Raw genomic sequence first — 17,308 nt, forward strand, 5'->3', positions numbered from 1 at the left:
GGTACGTACACCACAACACTCAGGTCATGTGAGTGTGTTCAGGGTCATAGGCCAGTGTGTATGTGAGTGTGTACAGGGGCATAGGCCAGAGTGAGTGTTCAGGGGCGTAGGCCAGAGTGTATGTGAGTGTGTTCAGGGGCGTAGGCCTGAGTGTGTGTGAGTGTGTTCAGGGTCATAGGCCAGTGTGTATGTGAGTGTGTACAGGGGCATAGGCCAGAGTGTGTGTGAGTGTTCAGGGTCATAGGCCAGAGTGAGTGTTCAGGGGCGTAGGCCAGAGTGTATGTGAGTGTGTTCAGGGGCGTAGGCCTGAGTGTGTGTGAGTGTGTTCAGGGTCATAGGCCAGTGTGTGTGTTCAGGGGCGTAGGCCAGAGTGTGTGTGAGTGTGTACAGGGGCGTAGGCCAGTGTGTGTGTGAGTGTGTACAGGGGCGTAGGCCAGTGTGTATGTGAGTGTGTTCAGGGGCGTAGGCCAGTGTGTATGTGAGTGTGTACAGGGGCGTAGGCCAGAGTGTGTGTGAGTGTTCAGGGTCATAGGCCAGTGTGTATGTGAGTGTGTACAGGGGCGTAGGCCTGAGTGTGTGTGAGTGTGTTCAGGGTCATATGCCAGTGTGTATGTGAGTGTGTTCAGGGTCATGGGCCAGAGTGTGTGTGAGTGTGTTCAGGGTCATGGGCCAGACTGTATGTGAGTGTGTTCAGGGGCGTAGGCCAGAGTGTGTGTGAGTGTTCAGGGGCGTAGGCCAGAGTGTGTGTGAGTGTGTTCAGGGGCGTAGGCCAGAGTGTGTGTGAGTGTGTTCAGGGGCGTAGGCCAGAGTGTATGTGAGTGTTCAGGGTCATAGGCCAGTGTGTATGTGAGTGTTCAGGGTCATAGGCCAGTGTGTATGTGAGTGTGTACAGGGGCGTAGGCCAGTGTGTATGTGAGTGTGTACAGGGGCGTAGGCCAGTGTGTATGTGAGTGTGTACAGGGGCGTAGGCCTGAGTGTGTGTGAGTGTGTTCAGGGTCATAGGCCAGTGTGTATGTGAGTGTGTACAGGGGCGTAGGCCAGAGTGTGTGTGAGTGTGTACAGGGGCGTAGGCCAGTGTGTGTGTGAGTGTGTACAGGGGCGTAGACCAGAGTGTGTGTGAGTGTGTACAGGGGCGTAGGCCAGTGTGTGTGTGAGTGTGTACAGGGGCGTAGGCCAGTGTGTATGTGAGTGTGTACAGGGGCGTAGGCCAGTGTGTATGTGAGTGTGTACAGGGGCCTCGGCCAGAGTGTGTGTGAGTGTGTTCAGGGTCATAGGCCAGTGTGTGTGTGAGTGTGTACAGGGGTGTAGGCCAGAGTGTGTGTGAGTGTGTTCAGGGTCATAGGCCAGTGTGTATGTGAGTGTGTACAGGGGCGTAGGCCAGGGTGTGTGTGAGTGTGTACAGGGGCGTAGGCCAGTGTGTATGTGAGTGTGTTCAGGGGCGTAGGCCAGTGTGTATGTGAGTGTGTACAGGGGCGTAGGCCAGAGTGTGTGTGAGTGTGTACAGGGGCGTAGGCCAGTGTGTATGTGAGTGTGTTCAGGGGCGTAGGCCAGTGTGTATGTGAGTGTGTACAGGGGCGTAGGCCAGTGTGTATGTGAGTGTGTTCAGGGGCGTAGGCCTGAGTGTGTGTGAGTGTGTTCAGGGTCATAGGCCAGTGTGTATGTGAGTGTGTACAGGGGCATAGGCCAGAGTGTGTGTGAGTGTTCAGGGTAATAGGCCAGAGTGAGTGTTCAGGGGCGTAGGCCAGAGTGTATGTGAGTGTGTTCAGGGTTGTAGGCCTGAGTGTGTGTGAGTGTGTTCAGGGTCATAGGCCAGTGTGTGTGTTCAGGGGCGTAGGCCAGAGTGTGTGTGAGTGTGTACAGGGGCGTAGGCCAGTGTGTGTGTGAGTGTGTACAGGGGCGTAGGCCAGTGTGTATGTGAGTGTGTTCAGGGGCGTAGGCCAGTGTGTATGTGAGTGTGTACAGGGGCGTAGGCCAGAGTGTGTGTGAGTGTTCAGGGTCATAGGCCAGTGTGTATGTGAGTGTGTACAGGGGCGTAGGCCTGAGTGTGTGTGAGTGTGTTCAGGGTCATATGCCAGTGTGTATGTGAGTGTGTTCAGGGTCATGGGCCAGAGTGTGTGTGAGTGTGTTCAGGGTCATGGGCCAGACTGTATGTGAGTGTGTTCAGGGGCGTAGGCCAGAGTGTGTGTGAGTGTTCAGGGGCGTAGGCCAGAGTGTGTGTGAGTGTGTTCAGGGGCGTAGGCCAGAGTGTGTGTGAGTGTGTTCAGGGGCGTAGGCCAGAGTGTATGTGAGTGTTCAGGGTCATAGGCCAGTGTGTATGTGAGTGTTCAGGGTCATAGGCCAGTGTGTATGTGAGTGTGTACAGGGGCGTAGGCCAGTGTGTATGTGAGTGTGTACAGGGGCGTAGGCCAGTGTGTATGTGAGTGTGTACAGGGGCGTAGGCCTGAGTGTGTGTGAGTGTGTTCAGGGTCATAGGCCAGTGTGTATGTGAGTGTGTACAGGGGCGTAGGCCAGAGTGTGTGTGAGTGTGTACAGGGGCGTAGGCCAGTGTGTGTGTGAGTGTGTACAGGGGCGTAGGCCAGAGTGTGTGTGAGTGTGTACAGGGGCGTAGGCCAGTGTGTGTGTGAGTGTGTTCAGGGGCGTAGGCCAGTGTGTATGTGAGTGTGTACAGGGGCGTAGGCCAGTGTGTATGTGAGTGTGTACAGGGGCCTCGGCCAGAGTGTGTGTGAGTGTGTTCAGGGTCATAGGCCAGTGTGTGTGTGAGTGTGTACAGGGGTGTAGGCCAGAGTGTGTGTGAGTGTGTTCAGGGTCATAGGCCAGTGTGTATGTGAGTGTGTACAGGGGCGTAGGCCAGGGTGTGTGTGAGTGTGTACAGGGGCGTAGGCCAGTGTGTATGTGAGTGTGTTCAGGGGCGTAGGCCAGTGTGTATGTGAGTGTGTACAGGGGCGTAGGCCAGAGTGTGTGTGAGTGTGTACAGGGGCGTAGGCCAGTGTGTATGTGAGTGTGTTCAGGGGCGTAGGCCAGTGTGTATGTGAGTGTGTACAGGGGCGTAGGCCAGTGTGTATGTGAGTGTGTACAGGGGTGTAGGCCAGTGTGTATGTGAGTGTGTTCAGGGGCGTAGGCCAGTGTGTATGTGAGTGTGTACAGGGGCGTAGGCCAGAGTGTGTGTGAGTGTGTTCAGGGTCATAGGCCAGTGTGTGTGTGAGTGTGTACAGGGGCGTAGGCCAGAGTGTGTTTGAGTGTGTTCAGGGTCATGGGCCAGAGTGTATGTGAGTGTGTTCAGGGTCATGGGCCAGAGTGTGTGTGAGTGTGTTCAGGGTCATGGGCCAGAGTGTATGTGAGTGTGTTCAGGGGCGTAGGCCAGAGTGTGTGTGAGTGTTCAGGGGCGTAGGCCAAAGTGTGTGTGAGTGTGTTCAGGGGCGTAGGCCAGAGTGTGTGTGAGTGTGTTCAGGGGCGTAGGCCAGAGTGTATGTGAGTGTTCAGGGTCATAGGCCAGTGTGTATGTGAGTGTTCAGGGGCGTAGGCCAGAGTGTGTGTGAGTGTGTTCAGGGGCGTAGGCCAGAGTGTGTGTGAGTGTGTTCAGGGGCGTAGGCCAGAGTGTATGTGAGTGTTCAGGGGCGTAGGCCAGAGTGTGTGTGAGTGTGTTCAGGGGCGTAGGCCAGAGTGTATGTGAATGTGTTCAGGGGCGTAGGCCAGAGTGTGTGTGAGTGTGTTCAGGGGCGTAGGCCAGAGTGTATGTGAGTGTGTTCAGGGGCGTAGGCCAGAGTGTATGTGAGTGTGTTCAGGGGCGTAAGCCTGAGTGTGTGTGAGTGTGTTCAGGGTCATAGGCCAGTGTGTATGTGAGTGTGTACAGGGGCATAGGCCAGAGTGTGTGTGAGTGTTCAGGGTCATAGGCCAGTGTGAGTGTTCAGGGGCGTAGGCCAGAGTGTATGTGAGTGTGTTCAGGGGCGTAGGCCTGAGTGTGTTTGAGTGTGTTCAGGGTCATAGGCCAGTGTGTGTGTTCAGGGGCGTAGGCCAGAGTGTGTGTGAGTGTGTACAGGGGCGTAGGGACAGTGTGTGTGTGAGTGTGTACAGGGGCGTAGGCCAGTGTGTATGTGAGTGTGTTCAGGGGCGTAGGCCAGTGTGTATGTGAGTGTGTACAGGGGCGTAGGCCAGAGTGTGTGTGAGTGTTCAGGGTCATAGGCCAGTGTGTATGTGAGTGTGTACAGGGGCGTAGGCCTGAGTGTGTGTGAGTGTGTTCAGGGTCATAGGCCAGTGTGTATGTGAGTGTGTACAGGGGCGTAGGCCAGTGTGTATGTGAGTGTGTACAGGGGCGTAGGCCTGAGTGTGTGTGAGTGTGTTCAGGGTCACAGGCCAGTGTGTATGTGAGTGTGTACAGGGGCGTAGGCCAGAGTGTGTGTGAGTGTGTACAGGGGCGTAGGCCAGTGTGTGTGTGAGTGTGTACAGGGGCGTAGGCCAGAGTGTGTGAGTGTGTACAGGAGCGTAGGCCAGTGTGTGTGTGAGTGTGTACAGGGGCGTAGGCCAGTGTGTATGTGAGTGTGTACAGGGGCGTAGGCCAGTGTGTATGTGAGTGTGTACAGGGGCCTCGGCCAGAGTGTGTGTGAGTGTGTTCAGGGTCATAGGCCAGTGTGTGTGTGAGTGTGTACAGGGGTGTAGGCCAGAGTGTGTGTGAGTGTGTTCAGGGTCATAGGCCAGTGTGTATGTGAGTGTGTACAGGGGCGTAGGCCAGGGTGTGTGTGAGTGTGTACAGGGGCGTAGGCCAGTGTGTATGTGAGTGTGTTCAGGGGCGTAGGCCAGTGTGTATGTGAGTGTGTACAGGGGCGTAGGCCAGAGTGTGTGTGAGTGTGTACAGGGGCGTAGGCCAGTGTGTATGTGAGTGTGTTCAGGGGCGTAGGCCAGTGTGTATGTGAGTGTGTTCAGGGGCGTAGGCCAGTGTGTATGTGAGTGTGTACAGGGGCGTAGGCCAGAGTGTGTGTGAGTGTGTTCAGGGTCATAGGCCAGTGTGTGTGTGAGTGTGTACAGGGGCGTAGGCCAGAGTGTGCTTGAGTGTGTTCAGGGTCATGGGCCAGAGTGTATGTGAGTGTGTTCAGGGTCATGGGCCAGAGTGTGTGTGAGTGTGTTCAGGGTCATGGGCCAGAGTGTATGTGAGTGTGTTCAGGGGCGTAGGCCAGAGTGTGTGTGTGAGTGTTCAGGGGCGTAGGCCAGAGTGTGTGTGAGTGTGTTCAGGGGCGTAGGCCAGAGTGTATGTGAGTGTGTTCAGGGGCGTAGGCCAGAGTGTATGTGAGTGTGTTCAGGGGCGTAGGCCAGAGTGTGTGTGAGTGTGTTCAGGGGCGTAGGCCAGAGTGTGTGTGAGTGTGTTCAGGGGCGTAGGCCAGAGTGTGTGTGAGTGTGTTCAGGGTCATAGGCCAGTGTGTGTGTGAGTGTGTACAGGGGCGTAGGCCAGAGTGTGTTTGAGTGTGTTCAGGGTCATGGGCCAGAGTGTATGTGAGTGTGTTCAGGGTCATGGGCCAGAGTGTGTGTGAGTGTGTTCAGGGTCATGGGCCAGAGTGTATGTGAGTGTGTTCAGGGGCGTAGGCCAGAGTGTGTGTGAGTGTTCAGGGGCGTAGGCCAGAGTGTGTGTGAGTGTGTTCAGGGGCGTAGGCCAGAGTGTATGTGAGTGTGTTCAAGGGCGTAGGCCAGAGTGTATGTGAGTGTGTTCAGGGGCGTAGGCCAGAGTGTGTGTGAGTGTGTTCAGGGGCGTAGGCCAGAGTGTGTGTGAGTGTGTTCAGGGGCGTAGGCAAGAGTGTATGTGAGTGTGTTCAGGGGCGTAGGCCAGAGTGTATGTGAGTGTGTTCAGGGGCGTAGGCCAGAGTGTATGTGAGTGTGTTCAGGGGCGTAGGCCAGAGTGTATGTGAGTGTGTTCAGGGGCGTAGGCCAGTGTGTGTGTGAGTGTGTTCAGGGGCGTAGGCCAGTCCAGAACCACAGGTTGATTGCAGGGGAATGTCCAGACAGGAGTACTCTTATCACAGGTAGTCTCTCTCTCTCACACACACACACACACCCCGACACACACACACACACACACCCCGACACACACACACACCCCGACACACACACACACACACACAAACACACACACACACACACACACACACACACACACACACACACACACACACACACACACACACACACACACACACACACACACACACACACACACACACACACACAGAGAGAGAGAAGGACTGAACTCCTCAGAGCTGCCCTGACTTGAACTGAAGGGTGTGTGTCCACGTTCCCTTGTTCTCTCACCATTTACATCTCACACACACCCTAACACAACGTTTGACCTGCTCAATCTATGAATCACGCATGAGTGTGTGTGTTTGTGTCTCAGCAATATGGAAACAGTCTGGCTATCCTCCTTCACCTACGGCTGAAATGGACACTCTCCAACTCAAACACACACACAAACACACACACAGACACACAATACACACAGACACACCCACAGACACACACAGACACACAATGCACACAGACACACAGACAAACACAGACACACACAAACACACACACAGACACACACAAACACACAACGCACACAGTCACACACACACACACAGACACAAACACAGACACACAACACACACAGACACACAACGCACACAGACACACACACAGACAGACACACACAGACACACAACGCATACAGACACACACACACACACACAGACAAACAACACACACACAGACACACACAACGCACACAGACACACACACAGACACACACACAGACACGCAACGCACACAGACACACATAGACACACATAGACACACACACAGACACACAACGCACACAGATACGCAACGCACACAGACACACAAAGACACACCTTTTATTTATTTAAAAAAATACAAATATTTAACCTTTATTTAACCAGGTAGGCTGGTTGAGAACAAGTTCTCATTTACAACTGCGACCTGGCCAAGATAAAGCATAGCAGTGTGAACAGACAACAACACAGAGTTACACATGGAGTAAACAATAAACAAGTCAATAACACAGTAGGGGGGGAAAAAGAGTCTATATACATTGTGTGCAAAAGGCATGAGGAGGTAGGCAATAAATAGGCCATAGGAGCGAATAATTACAATTTAGCAGATTAACACTGGAGTGATAAATCATCAGATGATCATGTCCAAGTAGAGATACTGGTGTGCAAAAGAGCAGAACAGTAAATAAATAAAAACAATATGGGGATGAGGTAGGTACATTGGGTGGGCTGTTTACAGATGGACTATGTACAGCTGCAGCGATCTGTTAGCTGCTCAGATAGCAGATGTTTAAAGTTGGTGAGGGAAATAAAAGTCTCGAACTTCAGCGATTTTTGCAATTCGTTCCAGTCACAGGCAGCAGAGAACTGGAAGGAAAGGCGGCCAAATGAGGTGTTGGCTTTTGGGATGATCAGTGAGATATACCTGCTGGAGCGCGTGCTACGGGTGTGTGTTGTTTTCGGGACCAATTAACTGAGATAAGGCGGAGCTTTACCTAGCATGGACTTATAGATGACCTGGAGCCAGTGGGTCTGGCGATGAATATGTAGCGAGGGCCAGCCGACTAGAGCATACAGGTCGCAGTGGTGGGTGGTATAAGGTGTTTTAGTAACAAAACGGATGGCACTATGATAAACTGCATCTAGTTTGCTGAGTAGAGTATTGGAAGCTATTTTGTAGATGACGTCGCCGAAGTCGAGGATCGGTAGGATAGCCGATTCTTGATTTGATTTTGGATTGGAGATGTTCAATATGAGTCTGGAAGGAAAGTTTACAGTCTAGCCAGACACCTAGGTATTTATAGATGTCCACATATTCTAGGTCGGAACCGTCCAGGGTGGTGATGCTAGTCGGGCGGGCGGGTGCAGGCAGCGAACGGTTGAAAAGCATGCGTTTGGTTTTACTAGCGTTTAAGAGCAGTTGGAGGCCACGGAAGGAGTGTTGTATGGCATTGAAGCTCGTTTGGAGGTTAGATAGCACAGTGTCCAAGGAAGGGCCAGAAGTATACAGAATGGTGTCGTCTGCGTAGAGGTGAATCAGGGAATCGCACGCAGCAAGAGCAACATCATTGATATATACAGAGAACAGAGTCGGCCCGAGGGTTGAACCCCGTGGCACCTCCATAGAGATTGCCAGAGGACCAGACAACAGTCCCTGCGATTTGACACACTGAACTCTGTCTGAGAAGTAGTTGGTGAACCAGGCGAGGCAGTCATCAGAAAAACCAAAGCTACTGAGTCTGCCGATAAGAATATGGTGATTGACAGAGTCGAAAGCCTTGGCCAGGTCGATGTAGACGGCTGCACAGTACTGTCTTTTATCGATGGCGGTTATGATATCATTTAGTACCTTGAGCATGGCTGAGGTGCACCCGTGACCAGGCTCGGAAACCGGATTGCACAGCGGAGAAGGTACGGTGGGATTCGAGATGGTCAGTGATCTGTTTATTAACTTGGCTTTCGAAGACCTTAGATAGGCAGGGCAGGATGGATTTAGGTCTGTAACAGTTTGTGTCCAGTGTGTCTCCCCCTTTGAAGAGGGGGATGACCGCGGCAGCTTTCCAATCCTTGGGGATCTCAGATGATACGAAAGACAGGTTGAACAGGCTGGTAATAGGGGTTGCAACAATGGCGGCAGATAGTTTCAGAAATAGAGGGTCTAGATTGTCAAGCCCAGCTGATTTGTGTGGGTCCAGGTTTTGCAGCTCTTTCAGAACATCTGCTATCTGGATTTGGGTAAAGGAGAAGCTGGGGACGCCTGGGCGAGTAGCTGCGGGGGGGGGGGGGGGGGGGGCTGTTGGCCGAGGTTGGAGTCGCCAGGAGGAAGGCATGGCCAGCCGTTGAGAAATGCTTGTTGAAGTTTTCCATTATCACGGATTTATCGGTGGTGACCGTGTTACCTAGCCTCAGTGCAGTGGGCAGCTGGGAGGAGGTGCTCTTGTTCTCCATGGACTTTGCAGTAACCCAGAACATTTTGGAGTTAGAGCTACAGGATGCAAATTTCTGCTTGAAAAAGCTAGCCTTAGCTTTCCTGACTGACTGCGTGTATTGGTTCCTGACTTCCCTGAACAGTTGCATATCGCGGGGGCTATTCGATGCTAAACCAGACACACACACCGCACATAGACACACAACGCACACAGACACACAAATACACACATAGATACACACAGACACACACAGACACACATAGACACACACAGACACACACAGACACACACAGACACACACAGACACACACACAGACACACATAGACACACACAGACACACACAGACACACACAGACACACACACAGACACACCTAGACACACACAGACACACATAGACACACACAGACACACACAGACACACACATAGACACACACAGACACACACACAGACACACATAGACACACACAGACACACACAGACACACATAGACACACACACAGACACACATAGACACACATAGACACACATAGACACACATAGACACACACACAGACACACATAGACACACACACAGACACACATAGACACACATAGACACACATAGACACACACAGACACACATAGACACACATAGACACACATAAACACACACAGACACACATAGACACACATAAACACACACAGACACACATAGACACACATAGACACACATAAACACACACAGACACACATAGACACACATAGACACACATAAACACACACAGACACACATAGACACACACTGCCAAGAGCAACAACTGTCTGTGAGAAGACGCACGTATATAAAGGACTGTGAGAAATCTGGATCCTAACAAGTACATTTCCAAAACACACACACTCTCTCACCAACAGAACACGCTCTCTCACCAACAGAACACGCTCTCTCACCAACAGAACACGCTCTCTCACCAACAGCACACGCTCTCTCACCAACAGAACACGCTCTCTCACCAACAGAACACGCTCTCTCACCAACAGAACACACTCTCTCACCAACAGAACACACTCTCTCACCAACATAACACACTCTCTCACCAACAGAACACACTCTCTCACCAACAGAACACACTCTCTCACCAACATAACACACTCTCTCACCAACAGAACACACTCTCTCACCAACATAACACACTCTCTCACCAACAGAACACACTCTCTCACCAACAGAACACACTCTCTCACCAACAGAACACACTCTCTCACCAACAGAACACACTCTCTCACCAACAGAACACACTCTCTAATACACCATAAGGCCATAGTGGGATAAGGGTGGACAATATAGTCTGAATGTTACATCACATCATAACTCTTATAGTACTGGTATAAAACAGGATTTTTTTTTCAGATTATCTGAATAGCCATTCCCCCACAGCAATACATCCCCAGTCTCCTCCCCTGCCTCTGTGGTCTGCCTGACTGTGTGTGTGTGTGTGTGTGTGTGTGTGTGTGTGTGTGTGTGTGTGTGTGTGTGTGTGTGTGTGTGTGTGTGTGTGTGTGTGTGTGTGTGTGTGTGTGTGTGTGTGTGTGTGTGTGTGTGTGTGTTTGAGTTGCACACACACCACAGCCCTGCCAGAGTGGTCTCTGTGGCTGTCCAAGCGTCAGTCTGTCCAGCCAGGGTCGAGTTACGGCTTTACCAGATCTCTGCTTCACACACACACACACACACGTACACACACACACACACACACACACACACCCACACACACACACACACACACGTACACACACACACGAACACACACACACACACACACACACACACACACACACACACACACACACACACACACACCCCAAAGCCACGTCCATTCACCGAACTATACAGCAAAATCTAGATAGCACAAATTAGCATTATGGGAGTGTGTGTGTGTTCAAGGTCTATTCTGGGAGAATTCCAGAGGGGAGACCCTGTGACTGACTCCACCCCCTAGGAACTAACAGGATATATCACAGGGTGACAGAGCAGCACCTCCATTACATAAGGCATGATGTCAGATCTATTCATTACATTTCTATCTGGTACATTCTGTCTAAGTAGGAAGCCTTGTCCGAGCCGGAACAGCATCTCCTATTCTGTAGGCAGGCAGCTTGATCTAAACCCCCTGGACAGGACGCCACTTTTGTCTACCCCTAAACCACAGAAAGAGGCTTCTAACTAGACAGGGTTTTGGAAGGCTGGCCACGCGAGACTAGTTCAACCCCCAATCCATCTCCTTGGTTCATCCTGACTGCCAAGCACAGAGGCATTGGGTCCCATTTTTAGAGTCTTTGGTATGACTCGACAGGGAATCGAACCCCCAACCCTCCAATCTCAGGGCGGACACTTGGGAGTCCACTCACCTGGTGTCCAAGGTCTGAATCCCTGATTACGAGCGCAGGATGAACCCCCCAGGTCTGTGTTGAGAAAGGGCCTCTAGGGAAAGATGGGAGGAATATTCTCTGTCTGTCGCACATTATTTGAAGGCTACCTACAAATACATAACACATGTATAACCCATAACACATTCATAAGCAGTGTCAATGTCAACAAACGTGTTATTAAATTATTATGCAGTGCTTATGTATGGTTTTCCAGGTGTTATGGAATCCTTATGTAGGTGGCTAGGTGTCCTACCAACTGTGTTACAAAATAGTCTAACATGGCAAAATACAAGCAACAGCTCAGATATTCAATTTATGCCTTTATATTCAGGATATTCAACTTCTGCCTGTATATTCAGGATATTCAATGTATGCCATTATATTCAGGATATTCAACTTCTGCCTGTATATTCAGGGGCATCAAATGGGCACTTTGCTACGTTCAGTAGAGCACTAGATATAGTCTAGTGTCATGCAGATCGGAATAGAAACTAACGTGCGTGTCATTATTGGACAAGTTCAGGTAGAAATCCGTTTCAAAACGTTTTAGTTTAGTAGAGGTTATCCCTCCGCCAATCCCAACACAAACCAACGACCCAGCACTATCAAGGTACTCTCACACCAACTCCAGTGGCTTTTCATGAGTAGCCTCTATAGCCAATGGAAGTAGCCTAGCCTACAACCAACACAGCGACTCGACTATCAACAAAAACTTCCAAAACACACACATTGGAATAGCCTCTCGCGGTTCTCACACATTTCGATCAGTAAAACTCGGCTCGTACCGAAAAGGTCGCAAATCAGATATAACGCACACGTATCCTACCTTTTCTTTTCTCCCTTTCGCTATTTTTTTGTATTTCTCCTCGCGTCCTCCGTCACGACCGGTCGTTCAGCTCCAAATATCACAGGCGAGAGATAGAATCCTAAAGGGCTTTCGCTCTCCGGTTCTGCCAGAGAAGAACAGACCGTGACTTGGTGTTGTCGGTGGAGCGAGAGAAGAACAGAACGTGACTCGGTGTTGTTGGTGGAGCGAGAGAAGAACAGAACGTGACTCGGTGTTGTCGGTGGAGCGAGCACAGCGTCAGCAGCGTCTCCACTGGGGCTCGAGCTACTTGGTGTGTGTGTGTGTGTGTGTGTGTGTGGTATTGTGTGTCAGTTTGAGAGAGAGAGAGAGACAGGGTGACAGCTCCTGGAGAGAATGAGCAGCGTGCGGGGGAGCAAACTAGGGTGGGAATTTATTACTATTTTTTGTTTTATAAAAAAAATAGTTCACCTTTATATAACCAGGTAGGGCAAATCAGAACAAGTTCTCATCTACAACTGACCAAGATAAAGCAAATCAGTGCACAAAAACAACAACACAGAGTAACACATGGGATAAACAAACGTACAGTCAATAACACAATAGAAAGTCTATATATAATGTGTCCAAATGTCATAAGGTTAGGGAGGTGAGGCAATAAATAGGCCATAGTGGCGAAATAATTACAATTTAGCATTAACACTGGAGTGATAGATGTGCAGATGATGATGTTCAAGTAGAGATACTGGGGTACAAAAGAGCAAAAAAAAATTATAAATAACAATATGGGGATGAGGTAGTTGGTGTGCTATTTACAGATGGGCTATATACAGGTACAGTGATCGGTAAGCTGCTCTGACAACTGATGCTTAAAGTTAGTGAGGGAGATATAAGTCTCCAGCTTCAGTGATTTTTGCAATTCGTTCCAGTCATTGGCAGCAGAGAACTGGAAGGAAAGGCAGCCAAGGGAGGTGTTGGCTTTGGGGATGACCAGTGAAATATACCTGCTGGAACACGTGCTACAGGTGGGTGTTGCTTTGGTGACCAGTGAGCAGAGATAAGGCGAGGCTTTACCTAGCAAAGACTTATAGATGACCTGGAGCGGGTGGGTTTGGCGACGAATATGTAGCGAGGGCCAGCCGACGAGAGCGTACAGGTCGCAGTGGTGGGTGGTATAAGGCGCTTTGGTGACAAAACAGATGGCACTGTGATAGACTGCATCCAATTTATTGAGTAGGGTATTGGAGGCTATTTTGTAAATGGCATCGCCAAAGTCAAGGATCGGTAGGATAGTCAGTTTTACGTGGGTATGTTTGGCAGCATGAGTGAAGGATGCTTTGTTGCGGAATAGGAAGCAGATTCTCAATTTAATTTTGGATTGGAGATGCTTAATGTGAGTCTGGAAGGAGAGTTTACAGTCTAACCAGACACCTAGGTATTTGTAGTTGTCCACATATTCTAAGTCAGAACCGTCCAGAGTAGTGATGCTAGGCGGGCGGGTGTGGGCAGCAATTGGTTGAAGAGCATGCATTTAGTTTTACAAGCATTTAAGAGCAGTTGGAGGCCACGGAAGGAGTGTTGTATGGCATTGAAGCTATATAACATATGGAGTGACATGCACGCACGCATGCACACACACACACACATTAGCGCATGTATTATACATATTGAGCTGTCAGTGAGTACCACTGAGTCAACGCTCAGAGATTAGGGCAGACTATAATCCTGTCGCAGTAGGCCAGCCTAAATGTGTTTTTGTGTGTAAATACTTACTTCTAGGCTGTTTGTGATGTGCTTTTGTGTTGTGTTATTGTATTATTGAACTGTGTGTGGGTGGGGCTATACATGAGCTATCGTACAGCAGCATTCTCTTTCTATTTAAATCTCCTTATCACCTCAAACCTATATTTGAATCTTATTATCCGCCTGAAGTTAACACTTTTAACACCTGACAGGCTCACAATGTCTGTTGCTATGGGAACCAGCGAGGTATACACCTCTGTTACTATAGAAACCAGGGACCTCAAAGTTATATTCATATATAAGCCAACAACTATATATCAACACACATCTCTGATACACACACACACATCTAATACACACACACACACACACACACACACACACTCACACACACCTTAGATCCTTCTCCAAATCCCTACTGGAATGTGGCTCCTATAACCACATCAGTGGTCACAAGGCGCATCACATCACATAAAGGGTGTGTGTATGTCAGTGTGTGTGTGTGTGTGATGTTAATACGTGTGTGTGGACAGTAACATGGTCTTCCCACTCTGCAGTAAAAATAAACATGTGTGTGTGTGTGATGTTACTGTCCATACACACGTATTAACATCACACACACACACATGTTTATTTTTACTGCAGAGTGGGAAGACCATGTTACTGTCCACACACACGTATTAACATCACACACACACACACACTGACATACACACACCCTTTATGTGATGTGATGCGCCTTGTGACCACTGATGTGGTTATAGGAGCCACATTCCAGTAGGGATTTGGAGAAGGATCTAAGGTGTGTGTGTGTGTGTGTGTGTGTGTGTGTTTGTGTGTGTGTGTGTGTGTGTGTGTGTGTGTGTGTGTGTGTGTGTGTGTGTGTGTGTGTGTGTGTGTGTGTGTGTGTGTGTGTGTGTGTGTGTGTGTGTGTGTGTGTGTGGGTGGGTGGGTGGGTGGACAGTAACATGGTCTTCACACTGCAGTACAAATAAACTTTGAGGCTCAATTGGGGAAGCCAGTCTGACTTCAGAAGACTAGAGGAGATTTCAACACAAGTAACAGAAGTGGTTCAGTGAGCGATGGTTGCGTGATAACCTTGCCTGACACCTGAGGACTTGTGTAAGCTCCTGCTGAAAGCAACAGATGCCAGAAATACAGCGTCACTCACACAAACATGCAGATGGGCAAGGACATCCAGGTCACACACACATCTCGTTCTCTCTCTCCATCCTTTTTCTCTCGCTCTATCTATCTATCTGTCTCCCTAATTAGTTTGTTAGTTAATTTGTGATTTAGTTTGTTACATTAGTTCACTGCTTATCCTTATTGACTGACTTAGGTAACATTGCTGTACCTGAACATTTATACCAATAAAGTTGAGTTGAATTCAACTGAGGATATTTCTGCTTCCTTAGCCCCAACAACAGCTGCCTCTCACCAGCTAACAGCTGGGGGGGATGGGAATGAGCGTGAGGGAGAGGGAGAGAGAGAGGGTGTGAAACTAGATATAACAGCCTACCTGTGGGCTTTGGTTTGTGGGGTGCTTAACTGCAGGGGTATCGTTTGTATTTGTTTACAAAAGTAGTGCACTGGGCCTTTAATAGTACTAGTGGACCAATATAGACATCTGTAGCTTGGGCCACAACAAAAAAAATCAGCATCTCTGCTTTAGCAAAAAACGTAGTTGTATAATTAAGAACAGTATCTTATAGGTTTTAATAGTTGGAATTATAAGAGTTGTTGCCCTGTCCCTGTCCCTGTCCCTGTCCCTGTCCCTGTCCCTTTCTCTGTCCCTGTCCCTTTCCCTGTCCCTGTCCCTGTCCCTTTCTCTGTCCCTGTCTCTGTCTCTGTCCCTGTCCCTGTCCCTATCCCTGTCCCTTTCTCTGTCCCTGTCTCTGTCCCTGTCCCTATCCCTGTCCCTTTCTCTGTCCCTGTCTCTGTCTCTGTCTCTGTCCCTGTCCCTGTCCCTTTCTCTGTCCCTGTCTCTGTCTCTGTCTCTGTCCATGTCCCTGTCCCTGTCCCTGTCCCTTTCCCTGTCCCTGTCCCTATCCCTGTCCCTTTCCCTGTCCCTGTCCCTTTCTCTGTCCCTGTCTCTGTCCCTGTCCCTTACTCTGTCCCTGTCCCTGTCCCTGTCCCTTTCCCTGTCCCTCCCTGTCCCTGTCCCTGTCCCTTTCCCTGTCCCTTTCCCTGTCCCTTTCCCTGTCCCTGTCCCTGTCCCTTTCCCTGTCCCTTTCGCTGTCCCTGTCCCTGTCTCTGTGATTGTCATTCTAATGGGATCCAGAAAGAACCAACATTTACATCAAAAGGTGCAAAGTTATGGGCAAAGACACAAAACATCCACATCAAATTAAATATTTTTCTTGATCAAATAACACAACCACTTTTTGCTCTTAAAAATGTACCATCCTTACAAAGCACTTAAAGTAAATGTACTTTACATCTAGGTTTTGTACTTGTGCCTTAAAATTTAACAAGGCAAGTCAGTTAAGATCACATTCTTATTTACAACAACAGCCTACTGGGAAACAATCGGTTAACTGCCTTGTTCACGAGCAGAAAAACTGATTTGAACTTTGTCAGCTCAGGGATTTGATCCAGCAACCTCTTGGTTACAGGCCCAGTGCTCTAACCACTAGGCTACCTGCCACCCCAAAGAAAGACTATGAAAAGAAAAACACTACAGAATACAGTAATTGAGTACATTGAGACATCAAGTGGTTTGTGATGATGTGATTATGTGGCTTAGTTGGTAGTGTGTGGTGCTTGCCAATGCTAGGCTTATGGGTTTGATTCCCATGGGGGACCAGTATGAAAATATATGCACTCCCTACTGGAAATTTCTCTGGATAAGAGCGTCTACTGGAAAGTCATTAATAGCTAGACCATTTCAGTTTTCACATATAAATAAATTGCATTTGCAAAGTATACTGAACAAAAATATAGACGCCACATGTAAAGTGTTGGTTTCATGAGAAGAAATAGAAGATCCCAGAAATGTTCCATCTGCACTATAAGCCTGTTTTGCTCAAATTCCGTCCACAAATTTGTTTACATCCCTGTTAGTTATCATTTCTCTTTTGCCAAGATAATCCATCCCCCTGACAGGTGTGGCATATCAATAAGCTGAGGACAATAAAAGTCAACACTAAAGTGTCCGGTTTTGTCACACAACGCAATGCCACAGATATCTGAAGTTTTGAGGGAGCGTGCAATTGGCATGCTGACTGCAGGAATGTCCACCAGAGCTGTTACCAGAGAATGTAATGTAAATATCGCTACCATAAGCCGCCTCACACGTCATTTTAGAGAATTTGACAATACGTCCAACCGACCTCACCACAGCAGACCACATGTAACCACACCAGCCCAGGACCTCCACATCCGGC

General features: G+C 49.3%; 1 protein-coding gene across 2 annotated transcripts in view; it reads right to left on the reverse strand.

Moving 5' to 3' along the window:
• Nucleotides 1–12,508, reverse strand: part of LOC129859791 (serine/threonine-protein phosphatase 2A regulatory subunit B'' subunit alpha-like) — a 72,540-nt gene extending 60,032 nt beyond the window's left edge. Inside the window, exons 1-2 of one of the 2 annotated variants that reach the window (XM_055929911.1) lie at nt 12,198–12,508; nt 11,351–11,423 (exon numbers count right to left, since the gene is read on the reverse strand). The gene's annotated coding sequence lies outside the window, so the exon portion shown is untranslated. The remainder of the gene's footprint in view (nt 1–11,350; nt 11,424–12,197) is intronic. The other variant, XM_055929910.1, reaches the window with a different exon arrangement.
• Nucleotides 12,509–17,308: the final 4,800 nt, after the last annotated feature.

This window comes from Salvelinus fontinalis, chromosome 7, assembly GCF_029448725.1.
Source record: "Salvelinus fontinalis isolate EN_2023a chromosome 7, ASM2944872v1, whole genome shotgun sequence".
NCBI lineage: Eukaryota > Metazoa > Chordata > Actinopteri > Salmoniformes > Salmonidae > Salvelinus > Salvelinus fontinalis.